This window comes from Petromyzon marinus, unplaced genomic scaffold, assembly GCF_048934315.1.
Source record: "Petromyzon marinus isolate PM22_M1 ecotype Great Lakes invasive population unplaced genomic scaffold, UKy_Petmar_22M1.pri1.0 PM_Scaffold_51, whole genome shotgun sequence".
Lineage (NCBI taxonomy): Eukaryota > Metazoa > Chordata > Hyperoartia > Petromyzontiformes > Petromyzontidae > Petromyzon > Petromyzon marinus.
In genome coordinates, this window is record NW_027423513.1 from 116,138 (window position 1) to 134,295 (window position 18,158).

The 18,158-nt window shown below is 47.9% G+C and overlaps 1 long non-coding RNA gene across 1 annotated transcript; it reads right to left on the minus strand.

Moving 5' to 3' along the window:
• Nucleotides 1-335: 335 nt before the first annotated feature.
• Nucleotides 336-17,815, minus strand: LOC142923439 (uncharacterized). The gene is made up of 3 exons (XR_012940767.1): nt 17,760-17,815; nt 14,345-14,471; nt 336-5,150 (listed from the first exon to the last, which is right to left on the minus strand). It is a non-coding gene; the product is annotated as an uncharacterized LOC142923439 (long non-coding RNA).
• Nucleotides 17,816-18,158: the final 343 nt, after the last annotated feature.

The following is an 18,158-nucleotide window of genomic DNA, read 5'->3' on the forward strand; positions in this document are numbered from 1 at the left end:
CTCGGAACAGCGGCCGAAGGTAAATTATCCCAAATTCCCCTTTCAAATGACACCGTCAGTGACAGAATAGAAGACATGAGTAAAGACATCTTGGCTCAAGTAGTCGCGGATCTGATTTCAAGCCCGGCAAAATTCAGCCTTCAACTCGACGAAACCACAGACGTTTCTGATCTAAGCCAGCTTGCTGTTTTTGTACGCTATGTGAAAGACATGATAAAAGAAGAGTTTTTATTTTGTAAGCCTCTTACAACAACAACGAAGGCAGCCGATGTGAAGAAGCTTGTGGATGACTTCTTCAGAGACAACAATCTTTCATGGGATATGGTTTCTGCAGTTTGTACGGACGGAGCTCCAGTCATGCTGGGAAGAAAGTCTGGTTTTGGTGCGCTAGTAAAGGCCGATGCACCACACATCATTGTGACGCATTGTATTCTGCACAGGCATGCGTTGGCAACAAAAACCTTACCTCCAAAAATGGCAGAAGTATTAAAAACTGTGGTGGAATGTGTGAACTATGTGCGAAAAAGTGCTCTGAGGCACCGCATCTTCAGTGAGCTGTGTAAAGAAATGGGCTCTGAATTTGAGGTACTTCTGCTCCATTCTAATATTCGGTGGTTATCCCGGGGACAGGTGCTGAATCGTGTTTTTGCCATGCGTGTGGAATTAGCCCTGTTTTTGCAAGAGCACCAACACTGCCATGCAGATTGCTTCAAAAATCCTGAGTTCATTCTCATTTTAGCGTACATGGCTGATATATTCGTAGCTCTCAATCATCTCAATCAGCAGATGCAGGGTGGTGGAGTCAATATCATGGAAGCGGAAGAACACCTGAAGGCTTTTAAAAAAAAGCTACCGTTATGGAAACGACGAACAGAGAACAATAACTTCGCAAACTTCCCGCTTCTGGACGACTGTGCAAGTAAGATCGAAGATGTGTCTGGAATCGGAGATATTTCTGTATCCACGGAACTGAAGCAAACAATTGCCACGCACTTAGATGAGCTTGCAAAGTCTCTCGACAGATATTTCCCTACAAGAGAGTCATATCCAGCATGGGTGAGACAGCCGTTCACGTTTGCTGTTGAAACAGCAGATGTCAATGATGAATTCCTCGACGAAATCATTGAAATTCAGCAGAGCCAGGTTCAACAGCAACTCTTCAGAACAACAACGCTCTCAACGTTTTGGTGTCGACAAATGAACAAGTATCCAGTTATTGCTAAGAAAGCCCTGGATTTTTTTATACCATTTGTTACAACATATCTTTGTGAGCAATCATTTTCGAGGATGCTGGACATAAAAACGAAGAAAAGGAACAGACTTTGCTGTGAAAATGACATGAGAGTGGCACTTGCCAAGGTGAAGCCACGCATATCTGAACTGATCTCTCAAAGGCAACAGCAGAAGTCACATTGATTTCCAGGTATGTAATTTGTTGTGAGTTTATGCATTGTGTTGGTTTTATTCTTTGAACAAGGTAATGTTCATGCACGGCTCATTTTGTGTACCAGTAAAAAACATATCTATGTCTTGAATTTGAAAAAAATCACATTTTATTTTTCACTAAAGAGGGGTTCGGTGAATGCGCATATGAAACTGGTGGGGTTCGGTACCTCCAACAAGGTTAAGAACCACTGATCTAGACCCTAACACCTGCTGTTGTATATTTGGAGTCTGAGTCTACAGTTCTATGTGTGAGTCTACGGGTCCCTCTGTGAGTCTACGGGTCTCTCTGTGATTCTCTGTATCTGTGTGAGTCTATGTATCTCTGTGTGAGTCTACGGGTCTCTGTGTGAGTCTAAAGGTCTCTGTGTGAGTCTACGGGTCTCTGTGTGAGTCTATGGGTCTCTGTGTGAGTCTACGGGTCTCTGTGTGGTCTATGGGTCTCTGTGTAAGTCTTCGCGTCTCTGTGTGAGTCTATGGGTCTCTGTGTGAGTCTACGGGTCTCTGTGTGAGTCTACGGGTCTCTGTGTGAGTCTACGGGTCTCTGCTGTGTGAGTCTACGGGTCTCTGTGTGAGTCTACGGGTCTCTCTGTTATTCTCTGTATCTGTGTGAGTCTATGTATCTCTGTGTGAGTCTACGGGTCTCTGTGTGAGTCTATGGGTCTCTCTGTGATTCTCTGTGTCTGTGTGAGTCTATGTATCTCTGTGTGAGTTTACGGATTTCTGTGTGAGTCTACATGTCTCTGTGTGAGTCTATGGATCTCTGTGTGAGTCTATGGGTCTATGTGTGAGTCTGTGTGTCTCTGTGTGAGTCTATGTATCTCTGTGTGAGTCTATGTATCTCTGTGTGAGTCTACGGGTCTCTGTGTGCGTCTACGGGTCTCTCTGTGATTCTCTGTATCTGTGTGAGTCTATGTATCTCTGTGTGAGTCTATGTATCTCTGTGTGAGTCTACATGTCTCTGTGTGCGTCTACGGGTCTCTGTGTGAGTCTATGTATCTCTGTGTGAGTCTATGTATCTCTGTGTGAGTCTACATGTCTCTGTGTGCGTCTACGGGTCTCTGTGTGAGTCTATGTATCTCTGTGTGAGTCTATGGGTCTCTGTGTGAGTCTACGGGTCTCTGTGTGAGTCTACGGGTCTCTGTGTGAACCTCTCTATCTCTGTGTGAGTCTACGGGTCTCTGTGTGAGTCTACAGATCTCTGTGTGAGTCTATGGGTCTCTGGGTGAGTCTATGGTCTCTGTGTGAGTCTACGGATTTCTGTGTGAGTCTATGGGTCTCTGTGTGGTCTATGGGTCTCTGTGTAAGTCTTCGAGTCTCTGTGTGAGTCTATGGGTCTCTGTGTGAGTCTACGGGTCTCTGTGTGGTCTATGGGTCTCTGTGTAAGTCTTCGCGTCTCTGTGTGAGTCTATGGGTCTCTGTGTGAGTCTACGGGTCTCTGTGTGAGTCTACGGGTCTCTGTGTGAGTCTAGGGGTCTCTGCTGTGTGAGTCTACGGGTCTCTGTGTGAGTCTACGGGTCTCTGCTGTGTGAGTCTACGGGTCTCTGTTTGATTCTCTCTCTGTGTGAGTCTACGGGTCTCTGTGTGAGTCTACAGATCTCTGTGTGAGTCTATGGGTCTCTGTGTGAGTCTGTGGGTCTCTCTGTGAGTCTACGGATCTCTGCTGTGTGAGTCTACGGGTCTCTGTGTGAGTCTACAGATCTCTGTGTGAGTCTATGGGTCTCTGTGTGAGTCTATGGGTCTCTGTGTGAGTCTACGGATTTCTGTGTGAGTCTATGGGTCTCTGTGTGGTCTATGGGTCTCTGTGTAAGTCTTCAGGTCTCTGTGTGAGTCTATGGGACTTTGTGTGAGTCTACAGGTCTCTGTGTGAGTCTACGGGTCTCTGTGTGAGTCTATGGGTCTCTATGTGAGTCTCCGGGTCTCTGTGGTCTATGGGTCTCTGTGTAAGTCTTCGCGTCTCTTTGTGAGTCTATGGGTCTCTGTGTGAGTCTACGAGTCTCTGTGTGAGTCTGCGGGTCTCTGTGTGAGTCTACGGGTCTCTGCTGTGTGAGTCTACGGGTCTCTGTGTGAGTCTACGGGTCTCTGTGTGAGTCTACGGGTCTCTGCTGTGTGAGTCTACGAGTCTCTGTGTGATTCTCTCTCTCTGTGTGAGTCTACGGGTCTCTGTGTGAGTCTACAGATCTCTGTGTGAGTCTATGGGTCTCTGTGTGAGTCTATGGGTCTCTGTGTGAGTCTACGGATCTCTGCTGTACGAGTCTACGGGCCTCTGTGTGAGTCTACGGGTCTCTGTGTGAGTCTATGGTCTCTGTGTGAGTCTACTGGTCTCTGTGTGAGTCTACAGGTCTCTGTGTGAGTCTACGGGTCTCTGTGTGAGTCTATGGGTCTCTGTGTGAGTCTACGGATCTCTGTGTGGTCTATGGGTCTCTGTGTAAGTCTTCGGGTCTCTGTGTGAGTCTATGGGTCTCTGTGTGAGTCTACGGGTCTCTGTGTGAGTCTATGGGTCTCTGTGTGAGTCTACGGATCTCTGCTGTGTGAGTCTACGGGTATCTGTGTGAGTATACGGGTCTCTGTGTGAGTCTATGGGTCTCTGTGTGAGTCAATGGGTCTCTGTGTGAGTCTACGGGTCTCTGTGTGAGTCTATGGGTCTCTGTGTGTCTACGGATCTCTGCTGTGTGAGTCTACGGGTCTCTGTGTGAGCCTACGGGTCTCTGTGTGAGTCTACGGGTCTCTGTGTGAGTCTTTGGGTCTCTGTGTGAGTCTACAGGTCTCTGTGTGAGTCTACGGGTCTCTGTGTGAGTCTATGGGTCTCTGTGTGAGTCTACGGGTCTCTCTGTGATTATCTTTATCTGTGTGAGTCTATTTATCTCTGTGTGAGTCTATGGATCTCTGTGTGAGTCTACGGGTCTCTGTGTGAGTCTACGGGTCTCTGTGTGAGTCTACGGCTCTCTGTGTGAGTCTACGGGTCTTTGCTGTGTGAGTCTACGGGTCTCTGTGTGAGTCTACGGGTCTCTGCTGTGTGAGTCTACGGGTCTCTGTGTGAGTCTACGGGTCTCTGCTGTGTGAGTCTACGGGTCTCTGTGTGTGAGTCTACAGGTGTCTGCTGTGTGAGTCTACGGGTTTCTGTGTGAGTCTACGGGTCTCTGTGTGAGTCTACGGGTCTCTGTGTGAGTCTACGGGGCTCTGTGTGAGTCTATGGGTCTCTGTGTGAGTCTACGGGTCTCTGTGTGATTCTCTCTCTCTCTGTGTGAGTCTACGGGTCTCTGTGTGAGTCTACAGATCTCTGTGTGAGTCTATGGGTCTCTGTGTGAGTCTATGGGTCTCTGTGTGAGTCTACGGGTCTCTGTGTGAGGCTATGGGTCTCTCTAAGTCTACGGGTATCTGTGTGAGTCTACGGGTCTCTGCTGTGTGAGTCTACGGGTCTCTGCTGTGTGAGTCTACGGGTCTCTGTGTGTGTGTTGAATTCCTCTCGCACCGTGCCCAATCAGAGGCGCGGCTGTCGGGAACTTAAACACGACGCTTCCTCTCTACCTTCCAGGGAGTCATTGGCTCGGAGGGCCAGCGTGAGACTGCTGCCCGTGGACACGATGCTCTGCTTCCCCGTGGAGCCCAGGGGCGTCGAGCAGAGCAGGGCCAGACTCTCGGCGGCCAGCGAGGCTCCGTCGAGCACCTCCACGCTGTCGATGGCGCACGGCTCGGAGGCGCTCAGCCTGCCATCGTCAGCAAATAACGATTTACCGCGCGCAGGTCTGAACATCGCACACGTAGGTAAGCAATGCAATTCAAACGAGTCTACGGGTCTCTGTGCGATTCTCCCTATCTCTGTGTGAGTCTAAGCGTCTCTGTGTGAGTCTACGGGTATCTGTGTGAGTCTACGGGTCTCTGTGTGAGTCTACGGGTCTCTGTGTGAGTCTACGGGTCTCTCTGTGATTTTCTCTATCTCTGTGTGAGTCTACGGGTCTCTGTGTGAGTCTACGGGCTCTGTGTGAGTCTACGGGTCTCTGTGTGAGTCTACGGGTCTCTCTGTGTGATTCTCTCTATCTCTGTGTGAGTCTACGGGTTTCTGTGTGAGTCTACGGGTCTCTCACACAGAGAGGAAAAAAAGGCGTACAAGTAGTGCAAGAAACTTCCATTTCGATGTTTGATCCTAATAACAATCGTAACGCAATAGAGAGTGAAATTTTAAGGCGCAAATCCGTACTAAATAAATAAATAACGGGCCAACTCTTTGGGTTTTTTCGGTAAAGTCACGCAAAAATAATACAAAATAAAATTAGCATACGAGGTTTCTATCGCAACACAAGCAATCAACATCAGGTAGAGGAAACACATAACCGCAGATATACCTGATGATGATTGCTTGGGTTGCGATCGAAACGTCGTATGCTATTATATCATTTTATTTTTTATTATTTCCACGTGACTTTACAGTAAAGAAAACAAAGAGTAATTCCTGCAGTCACAAAAGCGCCTAATCAAAATCGGGCCAAACCAAGCCCCTCTAAAACTTTCTACAAACAATGCTACGTACAACAGCGTGACACTTTTCCCAACAAACGTCATTAAAACTTTACAATAGCGACGCACGCACACACACACATCACACACACACATCACACACACACACGCCACTGAACCAAGCGTCCTTCGCTAGATGCATAAGTCAATCCATAACAGCCGGATTAACAAGAGCAGAAGCAGCAGCGCAACTATAATCGGGGAGGGCAGAGAGGCGTTCAGGGCAGACGCGTGCGTGCGGACGGACGGACGTGTGGGTTGGTGGGTGACCAAGATGATTAGATCTTCCGGTGAAAGATCAGGTGTACGTGTATGGATGGGGGGTTGGTGGGTGTGTTAACCAAGGTGGTTCAATGTCGCGATCGTGGCTCACCAATGCGATGCGCAAATTACGCCGGCTCACTCACTCACCTACTCACTCACTCACTGACTCACTCACTCACTCATCCACTCACTCACCGACTCACTCACTGACTCACTCACTCACTGACTCACTCACTCACTGACTCACTCACTCATCCACTCACTCCCTCACTCACTGACTCACTCACTGACTCACTCACTGACTCACTCACTCACCTACTCACTCACTGACTCACTCACTCACTGACTCACGCACTCACCGACTCACTCATCCACTCACTGACTCACCCACTCACTGACTCACTCACTCACTGACTCACCCACTCACTGATTCACCCACTCACCGACTCACTCACTCACTAACTCACTCACTCACCGACTCACGCACTCACTGACTCACTCACTGACTCACTCACTAACTCACACACTCACTGACTCACTCACTCACCGACTCACGCACTCACTCGCTCACTCACTGACTCACTTACTCAATAACTCACCCACTCACCAACTCACGCACTCACTCACCGACTCACGTACTCACTGACTCACTCACCTACTCACTCACAAACTCACTCACTAACTCACCCACTCACTGACTCACCCACTCACTCACGCACTCACTCACCCACTCACTCACTCACACACTCACTGACTCACTCACTCACCTACTCACTCATCCACTCACTCACTGACTCACTCACTAACTCACACACTCACTGACTCACTCACTCACCTACTCACTCATCCACTCACTCACTGACTCACTCACTAACTCACGCACTCACTGACTCACTCACTCACTTACTCACTCATCCACTCACTCACTGACTCACTCACTAACTCACCCACCCACTGACTCACCTACTCACTCATCCACTCACTCACTGACGTTGATTCTAAATGTGGAGTGAAAAACCGGAGGACCTGGAAAAAATTCAACGCGACCACGTGGAGAGAGAGATATACGGTGGCGAGGAGATGTTCACTACCTCGCCCGGTATATAGGAGGTCGTGGGTTCCATCCAGACCCTGACGATGCCTGCTGCTGCTGTATATTTGGAGTCTGCGTCTCTCTCTCTCATCATCACGGTGGCTAGGAGATGTTAACTACCTCGCCTGGTCTACAGGAGGTCTATGTGGAGTCTGTGTCTCTCTCTCTCATCATCATCACGGTGGCTAGGAGATGTTGACTACCTCGCCTGGTATACAGGAGGTCGTGGGTTCCATCCCGACCCTGACAATGCCTGCTGCTGTATATTTGGAGTCTGCGTGTCTCTCTCTCTCTCATCATCACGGTGGCTAGGAGATGTTAACTTCCTCGACTGGTGTACAGGAGGTCTATGTGGAGTCTGTTTCTCTCTCTCATCATCATCATCACGATGGCTAGGAGATGTTAACTTCCTCGACTGGTATACAGGAGGTCTATGTGGAGTCTGTGTCTCTCTCTCTCTCATCATCACGGTGGCTAGGAGATGTTAACTACCTCGCCTGGTATACAGGAGGTCGTGGATTCCATCCCGACCCTAACGATGCCTGCTGATGCTATATATTTGGAGTCTGCGTCTCTCTCTCTCTTATCATCACGGTGGCTAGGAGATGTTAACTACCTCGCCTGGTATACAGGAGGTCTACGTGGAGTCTGTGTCTCTCTCATCATCACGGTGGCTAGGAGATGTTAACTACCTCGCCTGGTCTACATGAGGTCGTGGGTTCCATCCTGACCCTAAAACTTGCTGCTGTATATTTGGAGTTTGCGTGTCTCTCTCTCTCATCATCACGGTGGCTAGGAGATGTTGACTACCTCGCCTGGTCTACAGGAGGTCTATGTGGAGTCTGTGTCTCTCTCTCATCATCATCACGGTGGCTAGGAGATGTCAACTACCTCGCCTGGTATGCAGGAGGTCGTGGGTTCGATTCCGACCCTGACGATGCCTGCTGCTGCTGTATATGTGGAGTATGTGTCTCTCTCTCTCATCATCATCACGGTGGCTAGGAGATGTTGACTACCTCGCCTGGTATACAGGAGGTCGTGGGTTCCATCCCGACCCTGACAATGCCTGCTGCTGTATATTTGGAGTCTGCGTGTCTCTCTCTCTCATCATCATCACGGTGGCTAGGAGATGTTAACTTCCTCGACTGGTATACAGGAGGTCTATGTGGAGTCTGTGTCTCTCTCTCTCATCATCACGGTGGCTAGGAGATGTTAACTACCTCGCCTGGTATACAGGAGGTCGTGGATTCCATCCCGACCCTAACGATGCCTGCTGATGCTATATATTTGGAGTCTGCGTCTCTCTCTCTCTCGTATCATCACGGTGGCTAGGAGATGTTAACTACCTCGCCTGGTATACAGGAGGTCTACGTGGAGTCTGTGTCTCTCTCATCATCACGGTGGCTAGGAGATGTTAACTACCTCGCCTGGTTTGCAGGAGGTCGTGGGTTCCATCCCGACCCTAACACCTGCTGCTGTATATTTGGAGTTTGCGTGTCTCTCTCATCATCACGGTGGCTAGGAGATGTTGACTACCTCGCCTGGTATACAGGAGGTCGTGGGTTCCATCCCGACCCTGACAATGCCTGATGCTGTATATTTGGAGTCTGCGTGTCTCTCTCTCTCATCATCATCACGGTGGCTAGGAGATGTTAACTACCTCGACTGGTGTACAGGAGGTCTATGTGGAGTCTGTGTCTCTCTCTCATCATCACGGTGGCTAGGAGATGTTAACTACCTCGCCTGGTATACAGGAGGTCGTGGATTCCATCCCGACCCTAATGATGCCTGCTGCTATATATTTGGAGTCTGCGTCTCTCTCTCTTTCTCTCTTATCATCACGGTGGCTAGGAGATGTTAACTACTTCGCCTGGTCTACAGGAGGTCTATGTGGAGTCTGTGTCTCTCTCATCATCACGGTGGCTAGGAGATGTTAACTACCTCGCCTGGTCTACAGGAGGTCGTGGGTTCCATCCCGACCCTAACACCTGCTGCTGTATATTTGGAGTTTGCGTGTCTCTCTCATCATCACGGTGGCTAGGAGATGTTAACTACCTCGCCTGGTATACAGGAGGTATATGTGGAGTCTGTGTCTCTCTCATCATCACGGTGGCTAGGAGATGTTAACTACCTCGCCTGGTATGCAGGAGGTCGTGGGTTCCATCCCGACCCTGAAGATGCCTGCTGCTGCTGCTGTATATTTGGAGTCTGCGTCTCTCTCTCATCATCATCTATGGGTCAGTATGGGTCTCTATGCGTTTCTATGGGTCTCTATGCGTCTATATGGGTCTCTATTGGTCTCTATGTATCTCTATGGGTCTCTATGTATCTCAATGCATCTCTATGTATATCTATGGGTCTCTATGGGACTCTATGTATCTCTATGGGTATCTACGTATCTCAATGCATCTCTATGCATATATATGGGGCTCTATGTATATATATGGATCTCTATGTATATCTATGGGTCTCTATGAATATATATGGGTCTGTATGGGTCTCTATGCGTCTCTATGGGTCTTTATTGGTCTCTATGTATCTCAATGGATCTCTATGGGTCTCTATGGGTCTCTATGTAAATCTATGGGTCTCTATGTATATCTATGGGGCTCTATGTATATCTATGGATCTCTATGTATATCTATGGGTCTCCATGAATATCTATGGGTGTGTATGGGTCTCTATGCGTCTCTATGAGTCTCTATTGGTCTATATGTAGCTCAATGGATCTCTATGGGTCTCTATGGGTCTCTATGTATCTCTATGGATCTCTATGTATCTCAATGGATCTCTATGAATATCTATGTGTCCCTATGGGTCTCTATGTATCTCAATGGATCTCTATGTATCTCTATGGGTCTCTATGTATATCTATGGGTCTCTATGGGTCTCTATGTATCTCAATGGATCTCTATGTATCTCTATGGGTCTCTATGGGTCTCTATGTATATATATGGGTCTCTATCTATCTCTATGGATCTCTATGTATATTTATGGGTCTCTATGCATCTCTATGCATCTCTATGCGTCTCTATGGGTCTATATGCATATATATATATGGCTCTCTTTGTATCTCTATGTGTAGCTACGTATCTCTATGGGTCTCTATGGATCTATATGGGTCTCTATGTATATCTATGGGTCTCTATGGGTCTCTATGTATCTCAATGGATCTATATGAGTCTCTATGAGTGTCTGGGTCTTCATGGGTCTCTATGTATATCTATGTGTCTCTATATTTGTATCTATATGGGTATCTACGTATTTCTATGGGTCTCTATGTATCTCTGTGGGTCTCTATGCATCTCTATGGGTCTCTACGCATCTCTATGGGCCTCTATGCGTCTCTATGGGTCTCTATGCGTCTCTATGTGTCTCTATGAGTCTCTGTGCGTCTCTATGCATTTTCACTTATGTCTGTGGGTCTTTATGCATCTATATGGGTCTCTATGCGTCTCTGTGTGTCTCTATGAGTCTCTGTGTGTCTCTATCCGTCTCTGTGTGTCTCTATGAGTCTCTGTGTGTCTCTATGCATTTACACTTATGTCTGTGGGTCTCTATGCGTCTGTATGGGTCTCTATGTGTCTCTGTGTGTCTCTATGAGTCTCTGTGCGTCTCTATGCATTTTCACTCATGTCTATGGGTCTCTATGCATCTATATGGGTCTTTATGCGTCTCTGTGTGTCTCTATGAGTCTCTGTGCGTCTCTATGCATTTTCACTCATGTCTTTGGGTCTCTATGCATCTATATGGGAATCGATCAGTCTCTGTGCGTCTCTATGCATTTTCACTTATGTCTGTGGGTCTCTATGCATCTATATGGGAATCGATGAGTCTCTGTGTGTCTCTATGAGTCTCTGTGCGTCTCTATGCATTTTCACTTATGTCTGTGGGTCTCTATGCATCTACATGGGTCTCTATGCATCTCTGTGTGTCTATATGAGTCTCTGTGCGTCTTTATGCATTTTCACTCATGTCTGTGGGTCTCTATGCATTAATTATACATCTACATAATTAATAGATTCACTCATGATTCATCGATTCACTAATAATTCGTCGATTCCCTCAGCATTCAATCATCATTCACTCATCACTCATCATTTACTCATCATTCACTCATCACTCATCATTCACTCATCATTCAATAATAACTAATCGTTCACTCATAATTAATCGATGCACTCATAATTCCTACAGAGCAGCAGGGGTGGTGTGGGGTGGGTGTCTTACCCTGCTGGTGAACATACAAATTGCAGGTTTCGTTTATCTCGGGGCTGCTGAGTGGGTGATGAGCGTGGGTGAGTGTGGGTGAGGAGCATGGGTGAGGGTGAGCATGGGTGAAGGTGAGCGTGGGTAAGGGTGTGGGTGAGCGTGGCTGAGGGTGTGGGTGAGCGTGGGTGAGGTTATGGGTGAGGAGCATGGGTGAGGGTGTGGGTTTTGGTGTGGGTGAGCGTGGCTGAGGGGGTGGGTGAGCGTGGGTGAGGTTATGTGTGAGGAGCATGGGTGAGGGTGTGGGTTTTGGTGTGGGTGAGTGTGGGTGAGCGTGGGTGAGTGTGAGTGTGGGTGAGGTTATGGGTGAGGAGCATGGGTGAGGGGGTGGGTGAGGAGCGTGGATGAGTATGGTTGAGGGTGTAGGTGAGTGTGGGTGTGGGTGAGTGTAGGTGAGCGTGGGTGAGCGTGGGTGAGGTTATGGGTGAGGAGCGTGAGTGAGGGTGTGGGTGAGTGTGGGTGAGCGTGGGTGAGGGTGTGGGTGAGCGTGGGTGAGTGTGGGTGAAGGTATGGGTGACCAATCGCTCTTTAATTTCATCAAAAAAGTAACCTGCAGCGCCACGCCTGTTACCATCATTAGGGGAAGGAACGGTGATCCAATCTCTGACCCCCAGGAACAGGTTTGAAGATTTGCTGAGCATTTCTGTGAGGTCCTGGGGGAGAAGAAATCTCTCAGCCTGGAAAACAACGTGGGACAAAGTGGGGATGACCCTGTCGAGGCTGCGGTGCCTCAAATATTGGAGGAAAAAGTCACCCCCTGTGAGTGGCTGGCTGAGGTGCCATCTTTTGAGGAAGTACTGAAGGCGATCCAGAGTCTGAGACCAGGAAAGGCAGCGGGCAGAGATGATCTCCCAAGCAAAATGCTGAGGGAGGGTGGCGTTTGTGCACAGACTGCCCTACATGACATCATAACAACAGTCTGGACCTACTGGACGGGTTCCGCAGGATTGGAAGGATGCCCTGGTGGTCACTCTCTTTAAGAAGGGGGACCGCACAGACTGTAACAACTACAGGGGCATCTCACTCCTCAGTGTGCCGGGAAAGGTCCTGGCAAGGATTATTCAACATCGCCTCGCCAGGCACGCTGAGGAGAGGCTTGCGGAGCCCCAATGCGGTTTCAGGAAAGGGCGGTCCTGCACAGATGCCATATTTTCTGTCCGTTTGCTACAGCAGAGTTGTAGGGAATTCCAACAAGACCTACATCTATGCTTTATTGACCTTGTCAAGGCCTATGATACCATGAGTAGGACTGGGCTCTGGGTTGTTCTTCGTGCTTTTGGAGTCCCTGACCTGCTGCTCACGATCATTAAGGACCTTCATGATGGTGAGCGGGCCCAGGTAAAACTACGTGGACGGGAGTCGGAGCCATTCCCTGTACACGTTGGGGTGCGACAGGGATGTCCTCTGGCTCCCACATTATTTAACATTTATTTCGACCACGTAGTTCGTGAAGCCTTCAAAGCTGTAGCGGATGAATTTCCATCTGATGCAGATACAATGGGAGGTTGATTGATGCCCGGGTGCGGTCAAAGGATGGCTGCTCCCTATTGCTCAATCACGTTATGTATGCCGATGATCTGCTAATTGCTGCTCACTCAGAGGAGGAGTTGGAGGCGCTGCTGCTAAACCTGGAGCTTGCCACTAAGAGGTGGGGACTTACCATCAGCCCCACCAAAACTAAGCACCTGCCTGGGTATTTTGTACCATCGGACACTCCACCCCCACAACTCCCAATTGGTGATAGGGGAGTTGTGGAGAGAGTGGAGAGTTTCCCATACCTGGGCAGTGTGCTTATGACTGGCTCCAGTTTAACAGCAGAGGTCTCACTCCGAATCAGTCGAGCGGCAATATCTTTTGATCAGTTGCGTAACGCTGTGTGGAAGCTACCTGGTCTGTCGCTCCGCATGAAGCTTCAGGTCTTCTCTGCCACGGTCATTCCTTCCCTTCTCTACGCATGCGATACGTGGACCCCCCTAATGGAACATCTTCGCCGGTTAGAAACATTTAGGCTGGCCTGCCTACAATCCTTCCTGAGTTTAACCATGCTGGATTGTGTGAGGAGCTCACAAATCCTTGAAAAATCTGGACAAAGTCCCATCGGCGAGCTCCTCTGGCAGGCAACGCTGCGTTGGCTGGGTCATGTAGCCCGCATGCCCAGCCACCGCATGCCTAAACATCTTTTGTTCGGCCGGATCGAGGGGGCTAAATGGGCGCGGCACGGGCTAGAGAAGAGATGGAGTGATGTGGTACAGGAGGACGTGGAGCTGAGTGGACTTGCCGATGACTGGTACCGGCAGTGTCAAGATCGGCCTCAGTGGAGGAGGCTCGTGAAGGACGCTACTGGGCAGTTGGAGGTAGTCGCCCTCCAACAACAACGGAGGGCGGAGCAGCGACGCTCATAACAACGAGCGGAGCGCCAGTTGGCTGAAGCACAGCAAGTTGGCACAGTAGGGGGCACAGGTGGTGCATCAGCCAGTCATCTCAGTTATCTCAGTCAGTCAACCCGTGGCACTTGGGTCTGCCCCGTGACCTCCTGCCAGCGGGCGTTCGACACTTCACGTGGCCCCAACGTGCACATGGCCTGGCACAAGAGTCGTGGTGACATCACCACCACTTAGTGGCGAATGGTGGTTGTTGTTGAGTGTGGGTGAGGGTGTGGGTGAGCGTGGGTGAACGTGGATGAGGGTATGGGTGAGCGTGGGTGAGGGTGTGGGTGAGGGCGTGGGTGAGAGTGGGTGACGAGTGTGGGTGAGCACCCACCTCGTGCTAACGAAGCGAAGTTTGATGATGAAGGAGTAGCCGGTGGTGATGGTGAAGATGACCTCCCGTGAGGTCGTGTTGTCCGTGAACCCCGGGGAGCAGAAGTTTCCGCTCGTGCCGGAGAACGCTGCCGAGACAGAGACAGACGCAGAGAGACAGAGAGAGACATAGAGAGACAGAGAGACACAGAGACACAGAGAGATAGAGACAGAGAGATACACAGAGAGACAGAAAGACACAGAGAGAGAGACACACAGAGAGACGCAAAGATAGAGAGAGACACAGAGAGACAGAGAGACACAGAGAGACAGAGATAGACACAGAGATAGAGAGAGACTAAGAGAGACAGAGAGACGCAGAGAGACAGAGAGACACAGAGAGACAGAGAGATACAGAGAGAGACACACACAGAGAGACAAAGAGAGATAGAGAGATAAAGAGAGAGAGACAAAGAGAGAGACAGAGACACAGAGAGACAGAGAGACACAGAGAGACAGAGAGACACAGAGAGACAGAGAGATAGAGAGAGAGACAGAGAGAGACAGAGAAACAGAGAGGCACAGAGAGAGAGGCAGAGAGAGACAGAGAGAGATAGGCATAGAGACAGAATAACAACAACAAAATCCAGAAAAACGCATGTCAAAAATGTTACAAATTGATTCGCATTTTAATGAGGGAATTAAGTATTTGACCCCTCTGCAAAACATGACTTAGTACTTGGTGGCAAAACCCGTGTTGGCAATCACAGGGGTCAGACGTTTCTTGTAGTTGGCCACCAGGTTTGCACACATCTCAGGAGGGATTTTGTCCCACTCCTCTTTGCAGATCTTCTCCAAGTCATTAAAGTTTCGAGGCTGACGTTTGGCAACTCGAACCTTCAGCTCCCTCCACAGATTTTCCATGGGATTAAGGTCTGGAGACTTGCTAGGCCACTCCAGGACCTTAATGTGCTTCTTCTTGAGCCATTCCTTGGTTGCCTTGGCCATTGTCATGCTGGAATACCCATCCACGACTCTTTTCAATGCCCTGGCTGAGTGAAGGAGGTTCTCACCCAAGATTTGATGGTACATGGCCCCGTCCATCGTCCCTTTAATGCGGTGAAGTTGTCCTGTCCCCTTAGCAGAAAAACACCCCCAAAGCATAATGTTTCCACCTCCATGTTTGACGGTGGGGATGGTGTTCTTGGGGTCATAGGCAGCATTCCTCCTCCTCCTCCTCCTCCTCCAAACACAGCGAGTTGAGTTGATGCCAAAGAGCTCCATTTTGGTCTCATCTGACCACAACACTCTCACCCAGGTGTCCTCTGAATCATTCAGATGTTCATTGGCAAACTTCAGACGGGCATGTATATGTGCTTTCTTGAGCAGGGGGACCTTGCGGGCGCTGCAGGATTTCAGTCCTTCACGGCGTAGTGTGTTACCAATTGTTTTCTTGGTAACTATGGTCCCAGCTGCCTTGCGATCATTGACAAGATACTCCCTTGTAGTTCTGGGCTGATTCCTCACCGTTCTCATGATCATTGCAACTCCACGAGGTGAGATCTTGCATGGAGCACAAGGCCGAGGTTGATTGACAGTTCTTTTGTGTTTCTTCCATTTGCGAACAATCGCACCAACTGTTGTCACCTTAACACCAAGCTGCTTGGCAATGGTCTTGTAGCCCATTCCAGCCTTGTGTAGGTCTACAATCTTGTCCCTGACATCCATGGAGAGCTCTTTGGTCTTGGCCATGGTAGAGAGTTTGGAATCTGATTGACTGATTGATTCTGGGGTCAGGTGTATTTTATACAGGTAACAAGCTGAGATTAGGAGCACTCCCTTTAAGAGTGTGCTCCTAATCTCAGCTCGTTACCAGTATAAAAGACACCTGGGAGCCAGAAATTGTTCTGCTTGAGATGGGGTCAAATACTTTTTTCCCTCAATAAAATGCAAATGAATTTATAACATTATTGACATGCATTTTTCTGGATGTATTTGTTGTTATTCTGCCTCTCACTGTTCAAATTAACCTCCCATTAAAATGATAGACTGATCATTTCTTTGTCAGTGGGCAAACGTACAAAATCAGCAGGGGATCAAATACTTTTTTCCCTCACTGTATAGTGTAGTGTATAGTGTAGTGTTTAGTGAAGTGTATAATGTAGTGTATAGTGTAGTGTATAGTAGTGTATAATGCAGTGTATAGTGTAGTGTATAGTGTAGTGTGTAGTGTATAGTGTAGTAGTGTATAGTGTAGTGTATAGTAGTGTACAGTGTAGTGTATAGTGTAGTGTATAGTAGTGTACAGTGTAGTGTATAGTTGTGTATAGTGTAGTGTATAGTAGTGTAGTGTATAGTGTAGTGTATAGTAGTGTATAGTGGTGTAGTGTATAGTGTAGTGTATAGTAGTGTATAGTTTAGTGTATAGTGTGTAGTGTATAGTAGTGTATAGTGTAGTGTATAGTGTAGTGTATAGTGGTATTCGTAGCTTAGTGTATAGTGCAGTGTATAGTGTAGTGTATAGTGTAGTGTATAGTAGTGTAGAGTGTAGTGTATAGTAGTATATTGTATAGTGTAGTGTGGAGTGTAGTGTACAGTGTTGTGTATAGTGTAGTGTAAAGTGTAGTGTATAGTGTAGTGTATAGTGTAGTGTATAGTAGTGTATAGTAGTGTAGTTTATAGTGGTGTAGTGTGTAGTGTAGTGTATAGTGTAATGTATAGTGTAGTGTATAGTGTAGTGTATAGTGTAGTATATAGTAGTATATTGTATAGTGTAGTGTGTAGTGTAGTGTACAGTGTTGTGTATAGTGTAGTGTAAAGTGTAGTGTATAGTGTAGTGTATAGTGTAGTGTATAGGGTACTGTATAGTGTATAGTGTAGTGTATAGTGTAGTGTATAGTAGTATATTGTATAGTGTAGTGTGTAGTGTAGTGTACAGTGTTGTGTATAGTGTAATGTAAAGTGTAATGTATAGTGTATAGTAGTGTAGTTTATAGTGGTGTAGTGTGTAGTGTAGTGTATAGAGTAGTGTATAGTGTAGTGTATAGTGTAGTGTATAGTAGTGTATAGTGGTGTAGTGTATAGTGTAGTGTATAGTGTAGTGTATAGTGTAGTGTATAGTGTAGTGTATAGTGTAAGGTGTAGTGTAGTGTATAGTGTAGTGTATAGTGTAGTGTATAGTAGTGTAGTTTATAGTGGTGTAGTGTAGTGTATAGTGTAGTGTATAGTGTAGTGTATAGTGTAGTGTATAGTAGTGTATAGTGTAGTGTATAGTGTAGTTTATAGTAGTGTAGTGTATAGTGCAGTGTATACTGTAGTGTATAGTGTAGTGTATAGTGTAGTGTATAGTGTAGCGTGTACATTGCACCGCTGCACGTAGCCACACCGTGTTTAACCGCGGGGGTGGGGGGGGTGATAGAAGACCAACATCCACTCACGGATATTGTAGCTCGTGGGCACTTGCGACGGAGGAGCACTCGTTCTCGTCGTCGGTGACATCATCCGTGACGTCGTCGATGACGTCATCGGTGACGTCGTCGGTGACGTCGTCGGCGGCAGAGGCGTCGTAGCAACGGTCGGAAATCCTGAAGCAACCGATTTTAAAAATAGATATATTTTAGCAAACAGAACGATGTGCGCATTCCATTTTAGCAACGACCACAGAATGGGAACCTTTATCAAGGCTTTCAGGAGGAATGCGATGAGCTTCGAAGCTCTTTTTCACCGATGTCCAGTGTAGTGTATTACAATGTAATGCCTCGTGTATAGTAGCGCGGTGTTTCATAGCGTCGTGTATTGCAGCGTAGCGTATAGTGCTGTACGTATGTAATGTGTAC